Genomic DNA, 23863 nt, shown 5'->3' with positions numbered 1-23863 from the left:
AATGACCTGGCCATTTTTTGCAATTCTGACCAGTGCCCTTTTATGAGGTAATAACTCAGGAACGCTTCAACGGATCCTAGCGGTTCTGAGATTCTTTTTCGGGACATATTGGGCTTCATGTTAGTGGTAAATTTAGGTCGATAATTTCTGCGTTTATTTGTGAAAAAAACGGAAATTTGGCGAAAATTTTGAAAATTTCGCAATTTTCACATTTTGAATTTTTATTCTGTTAAACCAGAGAGTTATGTGACACAAAATAGTTAATAAATAAAATTTCCCACATGTCTACTTTACATCAGCACAATTTTGGAAACAAATTTTTTTTTTGCTAGGAAGTTATAAGGGTTAAAATTTGACCAGTGATTTCTCATTTTTACAACAAAATTTACAAAACCATTTTTTTTAGGGACCACCTCACATTTGAAGTCAGTTTGAGGGGTCTATGTGGCTGAAAATACCCCAAAGTGACACCATTCTAAAAACTGCACCCCTCAAGGTGCTCAAAACCACATTCAAGAAGTTTATTAACCCTTCAGGTGTTTCACAGCAGCAGAAGCAACATGGAAGGAAAAAATGAACATTTAACTTTTTAGTCACAAAAATGATCTTTTAGCAACAATTTTTTGTTTTCCCAAGGGTAAAAGGAGAAACTGGACCCCAAAAGTTATTGTACTATTTGTCCTGAGTAAGCTCATACCTCATATGTGGTGGTAAACCACTGTTTGGGTGCACAGCAGGGCTTGGAAGGGAAGGAGCGCCATTTGACTTTTTTAATGAAAAATTGGCTCCAATCTTTAGCGGACACCATGTCGCGTTTGGAGAGCCACCGTGTGCCTAAACATTGGAGCTCCCCCATACGTGACCCCATTTTGGAAACTAGATGCCCCAAGGAACTTATCTAGGTGCATAGTGAGCACTTTAAACCCCCAGGTGCTTCACAAATTGATTCGTAAAAATGAAAAAGTACTTTTTTTCACAAAAAAATTCTTTTAGCCTCAATTTTTTCATTTTTACATGGGCAACAGGATAAAATTTGTTGGGCAATTTCTCCTGAGTACGGCGATACCTCACATGTGGGGGTAAACCATTGTTTGGTCACATGGCAAGGCTCGGAAGGGAAGGCGCGCCATTTGACTTTTTGAATGGAAAATTAGCTCCAATCGTTAGCGGACACCATGTCGCGTGTGGAGAGCCCCTGTGTGCCTAAACATTGGAGCTCCCCCACAAGTGACCCCATTTTGGAAACTAGACCGCCAAAGGAACTTATCTAGATGCATAGTGAGCACTTTAAACCCCCAGGTGATTCACAGAAGTTTATAACGCAGATCCGTGAAAATAAAAAATAATTTTTCTTTCCTCAAAAATGATTTTTTAGCCCGCAACTTTTTATTTTCCCAAGGGTTACAGGAGAAATTTGACCACAAGAGTTGCTGTCCAGTTTGTCCTGAGTACGCTGATACTCCATATGTGGGGATAAACCACTGTTTGGGCGCACGTCAGGGCTCGGAAGGGAAGGCACGCCATTTGGCTTTTTGCATGGAAAATTATCTCCAATCATTAGCGGACACCATGTAGCGTTTGGAGAGTCCCTGTGTGCCTAAACATTGGAGCTCCCACACAAGTGACCCCATTTTGGAAACTAGACCTCCCAAGGAACTAATTTAGATGTGTGGTGAGCACTTTGAACCCTCAAGTGCTTCACAGAAGTTTATAACGCAGAGCCATGAAAATAAAAAATAATTTTTATTTTCTCAAAAATGATTTTTTTAGCCCACAATTTTTTATTTTATCAAGGGTAACAGGAGGAATTTGACCCTAAAAGTTGTTGTCCAGTTTCTCCTGAGTATGTTGATACCCCATATGTGGGGGTAAACCACTGTTTGGGCACACGTCGGGGTTCGGAATGGAAGTAGTGACGTTTTGAAATGCAGACTTTGATGGAATGCTCTGCGGGCGTCAGGTTGCGTTTGCAGAGCCCCTGATGTGCCTAAACAGTAGAAACTCCCCACAAGTGACCCCATTTTGGAAACTAGACCCCCAAAGGAACTTATCTAGATGTGTGGTGAGCACTTTGAACCCCCAAGTGCTTCACAGAAGTTTATAACACAGAGCCGTGAAAATAAAAAAATAATTTTTCTTTCCTCAAAAATAATTTTTTAGCCCGCAATTTTTTATTTTCACAAGGGTTACAGGAGAAATTTGACTTCAAAAGTTGTTGTTCAGTTTCTCCTGAGTGCGCTGCTACCCCATATGTGGAGGTAAACCACCGGGGCTCGGAAGTGAAGTAGTGATGTTTTGAAATGCAGACTTTGATGGAATGCTCTGCGGGTGTCACGTTGCGTTTGCAGAGCCCCTGATGTGCCTAATCAGTAGAAACCCCCACAAGTGACCCTATTTTGGAAACTAGACCCCCAAAGAAACTTATCTAGATGTGTGGTGAGCACTTTGAACCCCCAAGTGCTTCACAAAAGTTTATAACGCAGAGGTGTGAAAATAAAAAATAATTTTTCTTTCCTCAAAAATAATTTTTAGCCCCCAATTTTATATTTTCCCAAGGGTTATAGGAGAAATTGGACCCCAAATGTTGTTGTCCAGTTTCTCCTGAGTACGCTGGTACCCCATATGTGGAGGTAAACCACTGTTTGGGCACACGTCGGGACTCGGAAGGGAGAGAGCACCATGTGATTTTTTTCAACGCAAGATTGGCTGGAATTAATGATGGCACCATGTCTCGTTTGGAGACCCACTGATGTGCCTAAACAGTGGAAACCCCTCAATTCTAACTCCAACATTAACCCCAACACACCCCTAATCCCAACCCTAACCACAACCCTAACCCTAACACACCCCTAACCCTAGTCTTAACCCTAATTCCAACCCTAACTCTAATTCCAACCCTAATCCTAAAGCTATGTGCCCACGTTGTGAATTTGTGTGAGGATTTTTTGCACTGTTTTTGAAAAATCTGCAGGTAAAACGCACTGCACTTTACCTGCGGATTTACTGCGGATTTCCAGTGTTTTTTGTGTGGATTCCACCTGCGGTTTTTCACCTGCAGATTCCTATTATGGAGCAGGTGTAAAACGCTGTGGAATCCACACAAAGAATTGACATGCTGCGGAAAATACAACCCAGCGTTTCCACGCTGTATTTTCCGCACCATGGGCACAGCGGATTTGGTTTTCCATAGGTTTACGTGGTACTGTAAACGTGATGGAAAACTGCTACGAATCCGCAGCGACCAATCCGCTGCGGGTCCGCAGCCAAATCCGCACCGTGTGCACATAGCCTAATTCTAACCCTAATTCCAACCCTAGCCCTAATTCTAACCCTTACCCTAATTCTAACCCTAGCCCTAAGTGCAACCCTAGCCCTAAGTGCAACCCTAGCCCTAAGTGCAACCCTAGCCCTAAGTGCAACCCTAGCCCTAAGTGCAACCCTAGCCCTAAGTGCAACCCTAGCCCTAAGTGCAACCCTAACCCTAGCCCTAACCCTAATGGAAAAACAAAAATAAATATAATTTCTGTATTTTATTATTGTCCCTAACTTTTGGGGTGATAAAGGGGGGGGGGGTTATTTAGTATTTTTTTTATTTTGATCTGAACCTTTTGATTAGACCCTATCACAGCGATCAAAATGTACCTGGAAAGTATCTGCTGGCCGGCAGATTCGGCGGGCGCACTACGCATGCGCCGCGATTTTGGAAGATGGCGGCGCCCATGGAGAAGACCGAGGACACCGGGAGGGACATCGGAGCTCGGTAAGTATGGGGGGGTGTGATCGGAGCACGGGGGGATCGGAGCATGGGGGAGCAGACAGGAGGACGGGGGAGCGGACAGGAGGATGGAGTGGAGCATGGGACATGACAGGACGGAGAGGAGGAGATCGGTGGCGGTTGGGGGGGGCAGATCGGGGAATCCAGCCATGGCAGATGCTATTGCAGCATCGGCCATGGCTGTATTGTAATATTTCACCAATTTTCATAGGTGAAATATTACAGATTGCTCTGATTGGCTGTTTCACTTTCAACAGCCAATCAGAGCGATTGTAGCCACGGGGGGGGGGGCGAAGCCACCCCCCGGGATGAAGTACCACTCCCCCTGTCCCTGTAGGTCTGGTGAAATTGGAGTTAACCCTTTCATCCGGCCTGCAGGGACGGGATCATTCTGTGACACAGCATATGCGTCACAGGTCGGATTGGCACCGACTTTCATGACGCATATGCTGTGTCACAGGTTGGAAAGGGGTTAATAAGGAATATCATGGTTTTATAAACAAAGCCCATAAAGAGAATATAATAAATAAAAAAGAAAAGAAGTTTTTGACCAACAATACACCAACAATAGCACATTTTTATCATCTTCCAAAGATGCACAAAAATTCCACTAATCCCCCTGGTCGCCTGACTATATCTGGAATTGATTCCTTAACAAGCTCATTATCGCATTACATTGATTTATTTCTTCAAGAAATTGTGACTACTAGTGTTGAGCGATACCTTCCGATATTTGAAAGTATCGGTATCGGATTGGATCGGCTGATATCCAAAAAATATCGGATATCGCCGATACCGATACCCGATACCAATACAAGTCAATGGGACACAAATATTGGAACGTAATAGGGAGTGATCCTGGATGGTTCCCAGGGTCTGAAGGAGAGGAAACTCTATTTCAGGCCCTGGGATCCATATTCATGTAAAAAATAAAGAATACAAATAAAAAATATGTATATACTCACCCCTCCGACGAGCCCTGGCTGTCACCGCTGCAAGCGTCTGCCTCCGTTCCTAAGAATGCAGAGAGTGAAGGACCTTCGATGATGTTGCGGTCACGTTAGCGGTCACATGATGCCTAATTCTGCATTCAGGACCTGAAATTACGTCACGGCTTGCTGTGATTGGTCGCGTCGCAGTCACATGGGCGGCACGCAACCAATCACAAGCCGTGACGTAATTTTAAAATGCGCGCGTTCCCTGCCTCCCGTGACGTCACGGCTTGTGATTGGTCGCGTCGCCCATGTGACCGCGACGCGACCAATCACAAGCCGGATGTAATTTTAAAATCCTGAATGCCTAGAATTAGGCATTGAGGACCTGAAAATTACGTCACGGCTTGCTGTGATTGGTCGCGTCGCGGCCACATGGGCGGCACGCGACCAATCACAAGCCGTGACGTCACGGAAGGAAGTAAACGCGCGCATTTTAAGCAAAGAACGCTGCCGGTTCCCTCGGTGAGGTCCAGGCTGCGTCGGAGAGGTGAGTATAGCAATATTTTTTATTTTAATTCTTTATTTTACACATTAATGTTGTTTCGATACTGATACCCGATACCACAAAAGTATCGGATCTCGGTATCGGAATTCCGATACCCGCAAGTATCGGCCGATACCCGATACTTGCGGTATCGGAATGCTCAACACTACTTAATAGCAATAACTGGGGCATCTCCTTTACGTCATGCATCAGAAGGGACAAAATTGTGTTCCTGGACCTGGAATTGGGGCACAAAGTGTGGGAAATTATAACAAAAATGCACTTCAAAAGCTGTGATACAAATGGCTACGTGGACTTTAGAAGTGCGCATTATAAAAAGTGGAAAACTAATGTACCATTCAGCCAGTTCTTAAGGATACGAAAAAACTGTACAAACACCAAAGATTATGTGACTCAATCAGCGATACTGAAGAAAAGGTTCAGGGATAAGAAATATCCAGAAAAATTAATCGAGGCAGCATACAGAAAGAATTTGGACAAAGTAAAGGAGGATTGTCTCCCAAGTAGGAAGGGAAAAGATTGTAACGCAGAGGAAATTAGAGGGAAAGAATGGCCAGCAAGCAATGAGGAGAATAAGAGAAATCTTTGGAAGTTAATTTTATAACAACTTATAATAAAGGGAATGTATTGATTAGAAGAATTTAAAAATAATATTGGTATATTTTAAAAAAACATGTGATTCTTTGGAAAATGCTTCCAAGGGAACCGGGAGTAACTTTTAGGAGAGGGTCGACAGTGAAAAATATTGTAGCTCAGAGTAAATTAAGAGAGATTCCAAAAATAGAAAATATGATAGGAAACAATACCAATGTGAATGGAGGGAAGGTAAATAAAGGAGTATATAGATGCTCTTCAAACAAATGTAAATGTTGTAAGATCATTAACCATGGAGCTAGGAGTATTCAATATAATACTATGCAGCATCAATAGTAAAAAGATATAATGTTAAAAATAATAAAAAAAAATCATGCTATTCTCACGTTCCGTCGCCTCCGCAGCTTTCCCGCTCCTCCCGATGCTCTCGGCAGCTTCCGTTCCCAGAGACACATTGCAAAATTACCCAGATGACTTAGCAGTCTCGCAAGACAACTACCTCATCACGGGTTATGGCACGGGATTTAAACACCGCTTCGCTGATTGGTCACGCCCGGCCGGCCGCGACCAATCAGCGACCATCCCGGACCAACTTTTTACTATTGATGCTGCCTATGCAGCATCAATTGTAAAAGGATATAATGTTAAAAATAATAAAAGTAAAAAAAATTGTGATATTCTCAACTTTCGGCGTTCACTTTTCCTGCTCCTTGCGATGCTCTGGTCCACCGTTTCACTGATTGGCAACATTGGCGCAGAACTTAAACACCGCTTCGCTGATTGCTCGCGGCCAGCCGCAACCAATCAGTTACATTGGCGTGGGATTTAAACCACGCCCAGCTGGCCGCGACCAATCAGCGACAGCCGCTCTCCGGCCGTGAATTGGTGCGGGATTTAGACCACGCTTCGCTGATTGGTCGCGCCTGGCAGGCCGCGACCAATCAGCGACAGATGCTGTTCTGCCATGAATTGGCATGGGATTTAAACCATGCTTTGCTGATTGGTTGCACCCAGCTGGCCGCGACCAATTAGCGACATTGGCACGGGATTTAAACACCGCTTCGCTGATTGGTCGCGCCCGGCCGGGAGCGACCAATCAGCGACATGCGCTGTGCGGCTGCAAATTGGCGTGCGATTTAAACCACGTTTCACTGATTGGTTGGCGACCATCCCAGACCAACTTTTTACTATGATGCTGCCTAAGCAGCATCAATATTAAAAACATGTAATGTTAAAAATAATAAAAAAAACAAAAACATTATATTCTCACCTTCCGAAGTCCGCCGCAGCCTTTCCAGCTCCCCGCTCTACAGTCCCAAGAATGCATTGCAGCAAGAATGCATTGCAGCAATGCCCCGAGATCACGTGGTGGTCTCGCGAGACCGCTACTTGATCACGGGATATTGCTGCTAGGCATTACTGGGAATGGAGCGTCTCGAGGAGCATCGGTAAAGGCCTGGGCTGGATCTGGGGGCCGACGGAAGATGAGTATATAACTATTTTTTATTTTAATTGTTTTTTTAACAGGGATATGGTGCCCACACTGCTATATACTATGTGGGCTGTGTTATATACTGCATGGGCTATGCTATATACTGCGTGGGCTGTGCTATATAGTGCATGGGCTGTGTTATGTACTGCGTGGGCTGTGTTATATACTATGTCGCTGTGCTCTACACTTCGTGGGCTGTGTTATATACTGCATGGGCTGTGCTATATACTACGTGGCTGTGTTATATACTGCGTGGGCAGTGCTATATACTATGTGGCTGTGTTATATACTGTGTGGGCTGTGTTATATACTGCATGGGATGTGTTATATACTGCATGGGCTGTGTTATATACTGCATGGGCTGTATTACATACTGTGTGGGCTGTGTTATATACTGTGTGGGCTGTGTTATGTACTGCGTGGGCTGTGCTATATACTACGCGGCTGTGCAACATACTACGCGGCTGTGCAATATACTACGTGGGCTGTGCTATATACTATGTGGCTGCTATATAATATGTGGCTGTGTTATATACTGCGTGGGCTGTGCTATATACTATGTGGCTGTGTTATATACTGTGCGGGCTGTTATATACTGCATGGGCTGTGTTATATACTGTGTGGGCTGTGTTATATACTACATGGGCTGTGTTATATACTGCATGGGCTGTGTTACATACTGCGTGGGCTGTGTTATATACTACATGGGCTGTATTATATACTGCATGGGCTGTACTATATACTAAGTGGGCTGTGTTATATACTACATGGGCTGTGTTATATACTACGTGTTAGGGCTGGCGGAATGCAACGAGTAAATATAGAGATGTTATTTGGTGCGTTTGCTGCCCGGGGTCCACCGTGCAGGAAAAGAACCTGCTGCTGGCAAACGGCAGCACTATATGGCGGTAGAAGCGATCTCTGTTGCTTCACAGAGTCACTACAAAGAAAGAGCTGTGCCCTGTTAAACTCCACAGGAATACACAGTAACTGCTGAGCAGAAAGCAGCTTGTGGTCACGCAGTCAAGGAGGCAAACATACAATCTCCTCACCGGAGGAGCCAGTATTCTAGGTGGCTTATTTTAGCCGGGGCCCTAAAACCATACACACAATCTCCTCACCGGAGGAGCCGGTAATCTAGGTGGCTTATTTCAGCCGGGTCCCTGAATCCACACAAACGTGACCACATTGGCGCAAAACACATAACTTGCATTGATACTAGCGCATGGCCGTGCGGCTATGTGAAACTTACATAGCTGCAGCAAGTACAAGACCTTCCTAGAAGGACCAATGAGAGGCTGCCACAGAGCTTGAGCACCTTCAGGACCTTCCTGGAGAATCAATGTGCTTTGCTGCAGTATCCAAACATGTGACCCTCGATCTCCAATGAGAGATCTTACCCTGGGCATGCTCAGAAGGAGAAAAGCAGGACTTAGTCCCAAAAGCGTCTGCTCGCCGCTGCCCACCACTGGCTACAATGGCAGAAGCTGGAAAAGCAGCAGTAACCCTTTGCACAGAGTCAGACTGAGCGAGACGCTGGGACCGATGACTCCTCTGAGCAGGCTCCACTGCGGCAGGAGAAGAATGGGAGACCGCAGCAGAGATGGCCCGAGATTTCCCCTGTGCAGAGGCAGGAACTCGACCCCTAACACTACGTGGCCTTTGTTATATACTGCATGGGCTGTGTTATATACTGCGTGGGCTGTGTTATATACTGCGTGGGCTGTGTTATATACTGCGTGGGCTGTGTTATATACTGCGTGGGCTGTGTTATATACTGCGTGGGCTGTGTTATATACTGCATGGGCTGTGTTACATACTGCGTGGGCTGTGTTATATACTACGTGACTGTGATATATGCTGCATGGGCTGTGTTATATACTATGTGGCTCTTCTATATACTTTGTGGGTTGCGTTATATGCTACGTGGCTGTGTTATATACTGCGCAGGCTGTGCTATATACTATGTGGGCTGTGTTATATACTATGTGGCTGTGCTATATACTACATGGCTGTGTTATATACTGTTTGCGCTGTGCTATATACTAAGTGGGCTGTGTTATATGCTATGTGGCAATGCTATGTACTACTTGGTTGTGTTATATACTACGTGGCTGTATTATATACTACGTGGCTATGCTATATACTATTTGGCTGTGTTATATACTACATGGCTGTGCTATATACTAAGTGGTCTGTGTTATATATTATGTGGCTGTGCTATATACTACGTGGCTGTGTTATATACTGTGTGGGCTGTGCTATATACAATGTGGGCTGTGCTATATACTATGTGGCTATGCTATATACTATGTGGCTATGCTATATACTGTGTGGGCTGTGTTATATACTATGTGGCTATGTTATATACTACTTGGGCTGTGTTATATACTGCATGGCCTGTTTTATATGGTACATGGGCTGTGTTATATACTATGTGGCTGTGCTATATACTACGTGGCTGTGTTATATATTGTGTGGGCTGTGCTATATACTACGTGGGCTGTGCTATATCCTACGTGGCTATGCTATATACTATGTGGCTGTGTTATATACTGTGTGGGCTGTGTTATATACTATGTGGCTATGCTATATACTATGTGGGCTGTGTTATATACTGCGTGGCTTGTTTTATATTATTATTATTATTATTATTATTATTTATTTATTGTTATAGCGCCATTTATTCCATGGCGCTTTACAAGTGAGGAGGGGTATACATAATAAAAACAAGTACAATAATCTTGAACAATACAAGTCATAACTGATACAGTAGGAGAGAGGACCCTGCCCGCGAAGGCTCACAATCTACAAGGGATGGGTGAGAATACAGTAGGTGAGGGTAGCTATGTGGGCTGTGTTATATACTATGTGGCTGTGTTATATACTGCGTGGCCTGTGTTATATACTACGTGGGCTGTGTTATATGCTACGTGGACTGTGCTATATACTACGTGGCTGTGCATTCTAGAATTCCCGATGCGTTAGAATTGGGCCACCATCTAGTGAAAAGATAATTATAGAGGAAAATAAAAGGTAGAAATATTAAACAGGCACTTTTCATCCATATTCATCAATAACTATTGGTTCCAGGGATCACTCAACAATGCAAAAATCAAAGTTCGCCAATTGATATAACTAGTTTACCACAAAAAAGTACGTCTTCGTCTGAGCAAATTAAACATTGACAAATTCCCCGGCCCAGATGGCATTCATCCATGGATACTGAGGGAATTGAGATCAATAATTGACAGACCACTGTATCCCATATTCTTAGACTCTCGTGCAACAGGGTTGGTGCCACAGGTTGAGGTTGAGGTTGTTCTTGGAAGCACAGAGATCACCCCCACCATGTCTACAGGTATTGTCCTGGCTGGGCACATTTGTGCGTTTTGTATTTAATAGTTCTCATGGGTGTAGCGTTATATGGGTATTTTACCTGATACTATATACTCACCTGTGTTGTGCTAAACTAGCTGGATACCCCTGTTTTGGCTACATTTCCCTTTATGGTAATACTAGAAGTATAGCAAGAATATTTAATATATATCATCTGGCAGGGTTATTTTACCATTTGCTTACGTGATCTGTTTTTTAATGGTTATGGAGGCTATTATTATGGTGGAAGCGTGATATATATCTGTGTGACCAATTTTTGTTCTCTTGTACGTAGTCTCTTAGATGTATGTGTTCCATATTTGTAAATAACTATGGTATATTGTTGTTGGATATAATAAAAAAAAAAAAATATATATATATATATATATATATATATATATATTTATTTTATTATATGATCATTGCTCCTTCATTGTGCTATATTGGTCTTATATTTGTATTTGGAAGGGATCTGATATTTTTGAGGGACTTTTTTGGTGTTATGACACCTGATATAACTAGTTTACCACAAAAAAAGTACGTCTCCGTCTGAGCAAATTAAACATTGACAAATTCCCCAGCCCAGATGGCATTCATCCATGGATACTGAGGGAATTGAGATCAATAATTGACAGACCACTGTATCCCATATTCTTAGACTCTCGTGTAACAGGGTTGGTGCCACAGGATTAGAGGATGGCTGATGTGGTACCGATATTTAAGAAAAGTAAGAAAGTGGATTGAGGACGTAACTACTATCCGGCAAGTCTGACATCAGTAGTGTGCAAATAATATAATAAATGAGACATAGCAATTTTAAACTGAAGCTCCAGAAGCGATGACTGGAGGAAACTATATGCAGATGGGTAAGGAACTGGCTAAATGATGGAAACAAAGAGTCATCATAAATGGTACGTTCTTTAAATGGGATAAAGTCAGCAGTGGGGACCGCAGGGATCTGTACTGGAAGCAGTGGTGACCGCAGGAATCTGTGCTAGGACACACAGTTGGATGGGATAAAGAGTAAAGTGTCAGTCTTTACTGACGACACCAAACTATGTAGGATATTAAAATCTGACCTTGACTTTACAATATGGCAAAACAATCTGGATAAGATGACTGAACGGGCAAATACTTGGCATATGAGATTTAATGTAGATAAATGTAGAATAATGCACCTAGGATGGAGTAATCCTATTCCTGCATATAAATTAAATGGAACCATACTTGTGACTACAGAGCAGGAGAAGGACTTGGGTATTCTCGTTGCAAGTAAGCTGAGCAGCAGCACTCAATGTCAAGCAGCAGCCGCAAAAGCAAACAAGATTTTAGAGCGTATAAAAAGAGATAAAATCCAGCAATCCCAACATATTATTACCCCTATGGTCAATACAAAGAACTGGAACATGACTTATTCATTCCAAAGACCATACTAAGGACCAGGGGGCACTCATTACGGGTGGAAGAAAGGAGATTTCGGCAGCTAAACAGGAAAGGGTTCTTTACAGTTAGAGCTGTCAGACTGTGGAATGCCGACCACAGGAGGTAGTAATGGCCGACACTATAACAGCTTTTATACAAGGGCTGGATGATTTCATTGATACACGTAACATTGTGGATTATAGTTAAATTAGAGCCAAAATGTCTAACTGGTGGAGAAAGGTTGAACTTGCCGGACATAGGTCTTTTTTCAAGATATGTAACTATATGTAACCACAGTATGTAAAAAGAGTAGCTATTTGGGTCACTGATCTACGTATATATATATTTTTTTCTTCAATGTCAGAAATGTATTTTTGGACATTTTGAGCTGGTGAGATGAAAAAAATGTAATTTTTTTAAGTTATCCAATAATTATTCACACATAGATATTCTCCTAAATAACATAAAACTTCAATTTTACTCTTCAAAAGTTGGTGGATCTGGAGTAAAACCACCAAAAGACACAATTTTTTTGTGCAACATGTTGTTATAGACTGGTTAAAGGGAACCTGTCAGCAGGTTTTTACTATTTAATCTGAGAGTAGCATATCATATATCAAGTGCCCATGATTCAAAGGATATGTAACTTATTAGGCTGTACTTTGTAGTTTAATAACAACCAGCAGGAGATTATTACTGCCTGACTAGGTCTCATGTGCACCACAGTCCAGCTAATCTGTGTAATCCCACCCCCATCGCTGATTGGAAGTTTTCTTACACTGTAGGGGTGTACACAGGAAGCTGCCAATCAGTGGTGTGGGCGGAGTTATAGACAGTTCAGCATTATGACCTACAAAAAGCAGTCCAGTAAGTGATATATCGTTGGAATCAGACTCTCTTGTCCTAAATTTTGCTGTTGTCAGATTACATAGCAAAAAACCTGCTGACAGATTCCTGTTAATGAAACATTCCTTTAATTAATGTTTTATTTTCTAGTGAAATTGGAAAACTTTACGGAAAATAATACCTAAAATAAATGAATTCTACACTGATTCCACTGATTGACAATATCAATGATACAGACATTTATGGTTTGTGATAAGTCACATAAATGATAGCTCTACAGTGTTGTGAGTCCACTACTGAAATACAAGCATTGGTTCCAACTCGCAACTATTTGCTCTGTGACTTCTGAAAGGAGAATAAAACAAATGATCAAAGCTTAGTCTGACCCTATGACAGCTGAGAAGAGATAATAGAGAAGAATAAAGGCGAGCCACGGAGTGTTTAATACGGGGCTTTCAGTTCTGTACGTTCCTGGCAGCATTTTTTTTATTCATAAACTGATACTGAAATGAAAGATAAATAATACAAGAGCCCGAAGCCTGAGAAATAAACAAGATTTTATTGATCTCTGAAGCAAATGGCAAGCTTTGAGATTCAAGTGGCTGAGTAATTGGAGATAAAGGCAGTCTAAGCTAAAAGTGCTCCGGAAATGCAGTGCTGTCCACTTAGTGGTTTCTGTGTTGTTGTTTTATACAGGGAATGATATATAACATATGTTGAGGTATGACATTTACCTTTCCGTCAGATAATATTTAACAGTGATGTACTGATAACACATAAAAAAATGCATGCACATGAAAATTTAAAATAGGCTTTTTATTTAAGGAGGTTTTGCCATAAAAAAAATAAAAAAAATAAAGGGATTAACCATTGAAGCACCACTTTAGAGTTTTTTTTATTGCACCTCTGGAGCGGTGCTTTAAATATAAGTCCCCTGCCACTGTCTTATACTTACCGGTCACTGCCTTAGTCGTTTCCTAGCGTCGACCTCATTGGTCTCCAGCGAAAAATAACCTGCCAGCGTGCTCCAGTATTTCATGGAGTGGCATAGAGGTCACTTTTCAATACAAGTCTACGAGAGCCTCGGTCTAGCCTCATTCTGGCTCTCATAAAATAGCGTTGAGAGCTTGTGAAGAAGCTTCAGACTTCCCAATAGTCAGAAGCTACAGCTGCAAAATGGCGTCGCAGGACTGGAGTAGTGCAGAAAAATGATGAAGATGCCAGAGGGTAAGAATGTGACGGGGGGGCAGTGGACTATCATTTAAAGCACCACTCCAGCAATGAAAAGAAAAAACTGCTGGAATGGTGCTTTAAAGTAAGCAATTTATCAATATAAACTTTTATTTATGTCAAAAACCAAAGAGAAAATAGAAACACTAGGACACTAGAGCGTATCAAGAATTATGAAGAATCTTTCTTATAAATTCATATAAACAAGAACAGGTAAAAACTAATTAGTAACAGTGGGGGAGGACAACGAAACCAAAGTGTCACGCCTAAGGGTATGTGTCCACGGTCAGTAAACGCTGCTTGTTTGATGCTGCGCAGAGCTGCAGCGTCAAACACGCAGCGTCCAGATGTTCCAGCATAGTGGAGGGAATTTTATGAAATCCCGTGTCCACTATGCGTGGAAACACGCATCCGACTTCCCTGTGACTCCGGACATGCTGCGCGTCTTTTCAGATCGCAGCATGTCCGTGCTACCTGCGGCGACGCTGCTTCGCCGCAAGTAATATCACAGGGCGCTATGCGAAGGGGCGATGATCCCGGATGTGTAGAGTTAACACATCCGGCATCATCGCATCCCAGAAAGGGGGCGGGGCTTAGCATCCTGACCGTGGACACGTACCCTAAAGAGGAGTCACAGTCTATGAGATAAGTAGATATATCTAGGTAGAAAAAAAACAATGGAAGGCCGAAAAACCATAAGGGGGGCTGTCTTGGAAGAGATTAATCATATAAATGGATACATAGCAAAATATACACACATATAGAACCTGTGGGGCAGTATATACTACAGTATATATATATATATCTATATATATAGATATATATAGTAAATACATTTACGTGATAGCAGCCAATAAATGTGGTCTAAAACAGATATAAATAAACCCAAGTTTTCAATTGGAGAGATATTAAATACATATAATCCAAGTGACCGACATGAAGTAGGACGTGGATGAAGCTGGCCCCAACGCACGTTTCGCATATGGCTTCCACGGGGCTGTTGGTGTTTGACCCCTTCTGGTCGGTCACTTCAATTATAGGTATTTAATATCTCTCTAATTTATTAGAAAACTTGGGTGTATTTATATCTGTTTTTAGACCACACTTATTAGTTTCTTTTTATACCTAGATATACTGTATCTACTTATCTCATAGACTGTGACTCCTCTTTGGACGTGACACTTTGGTTTTGCTGTCTTCCCCCTCTGATACTAATAAGTTTTTACCTGTTATTGTTTTTATGAATTTATAATAAAGATTATTCATAATTCTTGATACACTCTAGTGACCATTTCTCTTTTCTCTTTGGTTTATATTATGATTATGGATGAGTGATTTATTTGATCAGATTCTCCTTGTGATTTTCTTTCATTTATGTCAGCAGTGGTTTTATTATTTACTCCCAAGCTATGTCCAACTTGCAGAGCGCGCAGAAGTGGACATCCATTCTGTCCTTGTTCTTCTCAGGCTCGGTGTCTGGCATTCTTTTTTTCATTATGTCGTTTACCGATCGGATTAATATATTTTATATTTTGATAGACTGGACTTTTACAAATGCAGCAGTACCAAATGTGTGTGGCTTTTTTTTCTACATTATTTTTAATGGGGCAAAAAAGGGGGTCATTTGAATTTTTGTGTTTTTTTTCATATTCTAAAAACTTTTTTACTTTTTAATGTATTTAATAGTCCCCTTTGGGTACTTGAAACTGCGACCATCCAATTTCACATAATTTATTATTTATTATTTTACTCACTTATATAGCACCTTTATCCCAGTAAGCCCCAAGGGTGGTTTGCACGTTCATGACCGGGCCAATTTTTACAATTCTGACCACTGTCCCTTTATGAGGTTATAACTCTGGAAGGCCTCAACAGATCCTGATGATTCTGACATTGTTTTCTCGAGACATATTGTACTTCATGATAGTGGTAAAATTTCTTCGATAAGACTTGCATTTATTTGTGAAAAAAATGGAAATTTGGCAAAAATGTTGCAATTTTCCAACTTTGAATTTTTATGCCCTTTTTCAAATGTTTTATTGGGATTTTAACTTTTAACCGGGAAGGATAGGTTAGGAAGGGACAGAGGGGAAAGGGAGGGATATGGAGGTGAGGAAAATAAACCCCTATAGCAATAGAGGAGACAGGCGATCACATAGTAGATTAGTATAAACATAGTGGCTTAAAATGAAATAACGCAGTAGGCTATTAAAATGACATAAGTAATACTCTGTGCAGATTCGCTAAATAAGCAACTAAAACTATATTAGATAATCAGTAGGTAATAGAATACGAAGGCCTGTTGTGACCTTTGAGCTTAATGTATGTTATATGGTAGCTTATCATGTCCGGGAACACCCTTGGGTGATCCTGCGACTATGTGGGCAGCAAAAATATCTGGCTCATTATCAAAGCTAATTATTGGGAAGAAATACATCTATAACTTGTAAGAGGCGTAGTAAAAATAGATGTCCATATGTGCAGAACAGAACTACAATTCAGGTAGGACTATTGTAGGTTCTAGAAGGTTTCAGACCATGTTGCTGCAGGAAAGATAAACCCTCCATAGGGGTTGTAATATGAACAGTTCCAGACAAGAGTTTTACCAAAAGAGTAGAGGAAGGCGACCATGAATAGGCAAAATGGGACCTCCGAAGCTCCCGTGTAACTGGTGATAAATCTGGTCGCTTTTTCAAAATGTCTTTAGACAAATCTCTGAAGAATGTTAGGTGGCCATATGGGGAGAGCAGGACATTTTTTTTTGGAAGAGAGGTCGAATAGGTTACCTCTAACCCAGGCTGGGAAAAAAGAGACATTAATGTCTCTTGGCACATCTGGTGGGAGGGACATAGGTCTTTTAATTCGGTAGACTCTTTCTATGATATTGGGTTCATTGATGTCAGGAATGAATTTAGAGATCATTTTGTGAATATAGTTTTTCAGGTGGGGGGGTTTAACAGACTCCGGGACTCCCCTGATTTTCACGTTGCTTCTACGTCTATGGTCTTTGAGAGTTGCCAAGTTACATTTGAGTGAGTCTATGTCTCTTTTTAGACTTTCTAGCAAAGCTGAGGACATAGGAGGGGTCGGTGAAAGATCCGAATGGGGTAGATCATAGTTCCCAGGGGAAAAGTCCTCCATACTGCTGTCTGAAGAGTTTATAGAGGATGCGTATGAATCTTGTGTTGGTGAAGAATAATCGCAGAGAGAAGACCTTGAGGAAGGTAAGGACGAGGAGGAGTCAAGGCTTTCCGCAAAGGATGTCAACGCGTCCTTTATGTATGACTCAGATGCTGTATCCGTACAAGATGATCCAGTGCTTGACGGATTAAAAGAGAGCAAGAATTTATCTAGTATTAGGGATTGTTCTTCCATTTTTTTTGTTAAAATGGTCGCAGAAATCCTTCAACAAGTTGTTTATATCTAATTCAGTGGGTGGTCTTTCCATAGCTCTCACCCCCTTTGTACTGGGGAAAGAGCATGTAGTTTCCATGGTGTAATTCCCCCCCCCTGATTGAAACAATCGCTGGGTCTCTGTAATGGTGCAGCTTGTGGGTAGCGATTTGTTTGTGATGCGCCATCCGGTCTAGCCGGTGTTATTCTAGGACCTTTAACCCTGTGTCCCTCCAACATCTGGCGTCTGGGCTGGGGTACAAATGCAGGGGCATCATAATTCAATGTGCGGCTGGCAACCTGCCTCTTTGCTTCTTTGGCTGCGTTGCCGCTGCTAGTTGTGGGCGGATGTTATGATCCTAGTGGCTGAGGATCACAAAACGGACTAGCTAAGTTTATGAACATAGACACAAGCTTTGGGAGGTGGTAACTGGACTGACCGCAAACCTGATCCTAACCAACACACTAAAGGTAGCCGGTGAACGTGCCTAAATTCCTAGACATCTCGACGCAGCCTGAGAAACTATCTACTCCTGGAGGGAAAGTAAGACCTCATTTGCCTCAAGAGAAATCACCCCAAAGATATAGGAAGCCCCCAACAAATAATAACGGTGAGGTAAGGGGAAAACACAAACGTAGAAATGAAAACAGATACAGCAAATGAGGCCCACTAATACTAGATAGCAGAAGACAGGCAGAGAACTGTGCGGTCAGTAAAAAACCCTATGCAAAATATCCACGCTGAGAATACAAGAACCCCCACACCAACTAACGGTGTGAGGGGAGAAACTCAGCCCCCTAGAGCTACCAGCAAGCAAGGAAATCACATATTAGCAAGCTGGACAAGAAACAAAAATAAACCAAGAAACATATGACCACTGATGGTCAAAAAATGAACCAAGCAAAACTTAGCTTCTCTTGAAGAGACTGATAACGAAGGACTGCAGGAGAGCTCCAAAATAGCACTAAAGACATTGACTGCAGGCAACAACTGAGAGTCCAGGTGAACTAAATAGGAAACCAGCTAACAGATAACGAGACAGCTGATCAAGCCTCAGACCTGCAGAATGACACAAAGAGCCACCAGAGAGAGCCCAAAGACAGCACTCACACAGTACCAGTTGTGACCACAAGAGGGAGCCCAAAAACAGAGTTCACAACAGTACCCCCCCTTGAGGAGGGGTCACCGAACCCTCATCAAAACCCCCAGGGCGATCAGGATGAGCCACATGGAAGGCATGAACCAAATCGGCCGCATGAACATCAGAGGCGACAACCCAGGAATTATCCTCCTGACCATAGCCCTTCCACTTAACCAAATACTGAAGCCTCCGTCTAGAAATACGAGAATCCAAGATCTTCTCCACCACGTACTCCAATTCGCCCTCAACCAGCACCGGGGCAGGGGGTTCAACAGAAGGAACCACAGGCACCACATACCTCCGCAACAAAGACCTATGGAACACGTTATGAATGGCAAACAACGCTGGGAGGTCCAAACGAAATGACACCGGGTTAAGGATTTCCAAAATCTTATAAGGACCGATGAAGCGAGGCTTGAATTTAGGAGAGGAAACCTTCATAGGAACATACCGAGAAGACAGCCATACCAAATCCCCAACAAGAAGTCGGGGACCCACACCGCGACGGCGGTTGGCAAAGCGCTGAGCCTTCTCCTGTGACAACTTCAAATTGTCCACCACATGGTTCCAAATCTGTTGCAACCTATCCACCACAGAATCCACCCCAGGACAGTCAGAAGGCTCAACCTGACCCGAGGAAAAACGAGGATGAAAACCAGAATTGCAGAAAAAAGGCGAAACCAAAGTAGCAGAACTAGCCTGATTATTAAGGGCAAACTCGGCCAATGGCAAAAAAGTCACCCAATCATCCTGATCAGCAGAAACAAAACATCTTAAATAAGTTTCCAAGGTCTGATTAGTTCGCTCGGTTTGGCCATTCGTCTGAGGATGGAGGGCCGACGAAAAAGACAAATCAATGCCCATCTTAGCACAAAAGATCCGCCAAAATCTGGACACAAACTGGGATCCTCTGTCAGACACAATATTTTCAGGGATGCCGTGCAAGTGAACCACATTCTGAAAAAATAGAGGAACCAAATCGGAGGAGGAAGGCAACTTATGCAAGGGCACCAAATGGACCATTTTGGAAAAACAATCACACACCACCCAGATGACAGACATTCTCTGAGAGACTGGAAGATCCGAAATAAAATCCATGGAAATGTGCGTCCAAGGCCTCTTCGGGACAGGCAAGGGCAAAAGCAAACCGCTGGCACGAGAACAGCAAGGCTTAGCCCGAGCACAAATCCCACAGGACTGCACAAAGGAACGCACATCCCGCGACAAGGAAGGCCACCAAAAGGACCTAGCCACCAAATCTCTGGTACCAAAAATCCCAGGATGGCCTGCCAACACTGAAGAATGAACCTCGGAAATAACTCTGCTGGTCCATCTATCTGGGACAAACAGTCTCTCTGGTGGGCAATGGTCAGGTCTATTCGCCTGAAATTTCTGCAGCACTCGTCGCAAATCTGGGGAAATGGCAGACAAAATCACTCCCTCTCTGAGGATACCAGCCGGCTCTAAAACTCCCGGAGAGTCAGACACAAAACTCTTAGAAAGAGCATCAGCCTTCACGTTCTTCGAACCAGGCAGGTACGAGACCACGAAATCGAAACGGGAGAAAAACAACGACCAACGAGCCTGTCTAGGATTCAGCCGCTTGGCAGACTCGAGATAAATCAGATTTTTGTGATCAGTCAAGACCACTACACGATGCTTAGCTCCCTCGAGCCAATGTCGCCACTCCTCAAATGCCCACTTCATAGCCAACAACTCCCGATTACCAACATCATAATTCCGCTCGGCAGGCGAAAACTTTCTTGAAAAGAAAGCACAAGGCTTCATCACAGAGCAATCAGAGCTTCTCTGCGACAAAACAGCCCCTGCTCCAATCTCAGAAGCATCAACCTCGACCTGAAAAGGAAGAGAGACATCAGGCTGACACAAAACTGGAGCCGAAGAAAACCGGCGCTTCAGCCCCCGAAAGGCTTCCACGGCCGCAGGAGACCAATTAGTTACATCAGAACCCTTCTTGGTCAAATCCGTCAAGGGTTTAACCACGCCAGAAAAATTAGCAATGAAGCGACGGTAAAAATTAGCAAAACCCCAAAACTTCTGAAGACTCTTAACAGATGTAGGCTGATTCCAGTCATGAATAGCCTGGACCTTGACTGGGTCCATCTCAATAGTAGAAGGAGAAAAAATAAAACCCAAAAAGGAAACCTTCTGTACTCCGAAGAGACATTTTGAGCCCTTCACAAATAAGGCATTAGCACGCAGGACCTGAATTACCATCCTGACCTGCTTCACATGGGACTCCCAGTCCTCAGAAAAGACCAAAATGTCATCCAGATACACAATCATAAATTTATCCAGATATTCTCGGAAGATGTCATGCATGAAGGACTGAAACACAGAAGGAGCATTAGAGAGTCCAAAAGGCATCACCAAGTACTCAAAATGGCCTTCGGGCATATTAAATGCTGTTTTCCATTCATCCCCCTGCTTAATGCGCACAAGGTTATACGCACCACGAAGATCTATCTTGGTGAACCAACTGGACCCCTTAATCCGAGCAAACAGATCAGACAACAATGGCAAAGGATACTGAAATTTGACCGTGATTTTATTTAGAAGACGATAATCTATACAAGGTCTCAGATGTCATGATCTCCATGGCCAGAGAACTAGCATAAGCCTCTATAGGAACAAGCTCTTGGAAGATGTAACTATACTGACCATGAACTAAACCTACCGCATCATCTAGAAGTAGCCAGGTAGCATGTCCTACTTTTTATCCCTATATGCCCAGCGCCGGCCGGAGAACTAAATAATGCTAGCAGAGGGAAATATAAGACCTGACTCACCTCTAGAGAAATGCCCAAAAAAAGGAGACAGAAGCCCCCCACATATATTGGCGGTGATATGAGATGAAACAACAAACGCAGCAGGAAAATAGTTTTAGCAAATTTGAGGTCCGCTTTCTAGATAGCAGAAGACAGAAAGCATACTTTCATGGTCAGTAGAAAACCCTAACAAAACACATCCAGAAATTACTTTAGGACTCTGGCATTAACTCATAATACCAGAGTGGCAATTCCTGATCAACAAGAGCTTTCCAGACACAGTAACGAAACTGCAGCTGTGAACTGGAACCAAAATACAAAAACAAAACATGGACGAATGTCCAACTTATCTAGTAGATGTCTGGGAGCAGGAACAAGCACAGAGAGGCTTCTGATAACATTGTTGACCGGCAAGCATCTAACAGAGAAGCCAGGTTATATAGCGACACCCAGATCTAATCAGAACAGGTGAACAGGGAAGATGATGTCACAAGTTCAATTCCACCAGTAGCCACCGGGGGAGCCCAGAATCCAAATTCACAACACTCAGAGAACCATCCTTCTTGGCCACAAAAAAGAACCCTGCACCAAGAGGGGAGGAGGACGGGCGAATATGTCCCTTTTCTAAAGACTCCTTTATATAGCTCCGCATTGCGGCATGTTCTGGTACAGACAAATTAAAAAGTCGTCCCTTAGGGAACTTACTACCAGGAATCAAATTTATAGCACAATCACAATCCCTGTGAGGAGGCAGGGCACCGGATCTGGGCTCATCAAATACATCCTGGTAGTCCGACAAAAACTCAGGGACCTCAGAAGGAGTGGAAGAAGCAATTGATACCAAAGGAGCATCGCCATGAATCCCCTGGCAACCCCAACTTGACACAGACATAGCTTTCCAATCCAGAATTGGATTATGGGCCTGCAGCCATGGCAGACCCAACATGACAACATCATGCAAATTATGCAGCACAAGAAAGCGAATCACCTCCTGATGCACAGGAGTCATGCACATGGTCACTTGAGTCCAATATTGAGGTTTATTCTTGGCCAATGGTGTAGCATCAATTCCCCTCAGTGGAATAGGGAATTCCAAAAGCTCCAGGACAAAACCACAGCGCCTGGCAAACGACAAATCCATCAGATTCAGGGCAGCACCTGAATCCACAAAAGCCATAACCGAGTAGGATGACAAAGAACAAATTAAAGTAACAGACAAAATGAATTTAGGCTGTATAGTACCAATGGTGACAGGTTTAGCGATTTTTTTAACGCGCTTAGAGCATGCTAAGATAACATGAGTTGAATCACCACAGTAAAAGCACAACCCATTTTGACGTCTATGATTTTGCCGCTCAATTCTGGTCAGAACTCGGTCACATTGCATAGACTCAGGTCTCTGTTCAGAAAACACCGCCAGATGGTGCGCAGATTTGCGCTCCCGCAAACGCCGATCAATCTGAATGGCCAAAGCCATTGAGTCATTCAGACTTGCAGGCGTGAGGAACCCCACCATAACATTCTTAATGGCTTCAGAAAGACCTTCTCTGAAATTTGCAGCCAGAGCACACTCATTCCATTGAGTAAGCACTGACCATTTCCGAAATTTTTGACAATACACCTCAGCTTCATCCTGGCCCTGAGAAAGAGCCAGCAAGGCCTTTTCTGCCTGGTTCTCAAGATTAGGTTCCTCATAAAGCAGTCCAAGCGCCAGAAAAAACGCATCCACATTCAGCAATGCAGGATCTCCTGGCACCAGAGAGAAAGCCCAATCTTGAGGGTCGCCACGTAACAAGGAGATAACAATTTTAACTTGCTGAGCGGAATCACCAGAGGAACGAGGTCTCAAAGATAGAAATAATTTACAATTATTCTTAAAATTCAGAAACCTAGATCTATCTCCAGAAAACAACTCAGGAATAGGTATTTTAGGCTCTGACATAGGGCTATGAACAACAAAATCCTGAATGCTTTGCACCCTTGCAGCAAGATGATCCACACTAGTAGTCAGACTCTGAATATCCATGTCTGCAGCTGAACACAAAACCACCCAGAGATTAAGGGGATGAGAGAAGCTGGACAGACTGCAGCAAAGATACAGAGGAAAAAAAAAAATTGTACTCAGGGCTTCTCTTATCCCACTTCTGCGATGCATTAAACACTTTTCGGCCTGCTGTACTGTTATGATCCTAGTGGCTGAGGATCACAAAACAGACTAGCTAAGTTTATGAACATAGACACAAGCTCTAGGGAGGTGGTAACTAGACTGACCGCAAACCTGATCCTAACCAACACACTAAAG

Source organism: Ranitomeya variabilis, chromosome 4 (genome assembly GCF_051348905.1).
Source record: "Ranitomeya variabilis isolate aRanVar5 chromosome 4, aRanVar5.hap1, whole genome shotgun sequence".
Classification (NCBI taxonomy): domain Eukaryota; kingdom Metazoa; phylum Chordata; class Amphibia; order Anura; family Dendrobatidae; genus Ranitomeya; species Ranitomeya variabilis.
The sequence above is the reverse complement of the archived record's forward strand: the minus strand, read 5'-3'. Positions refer to the sequence as shown.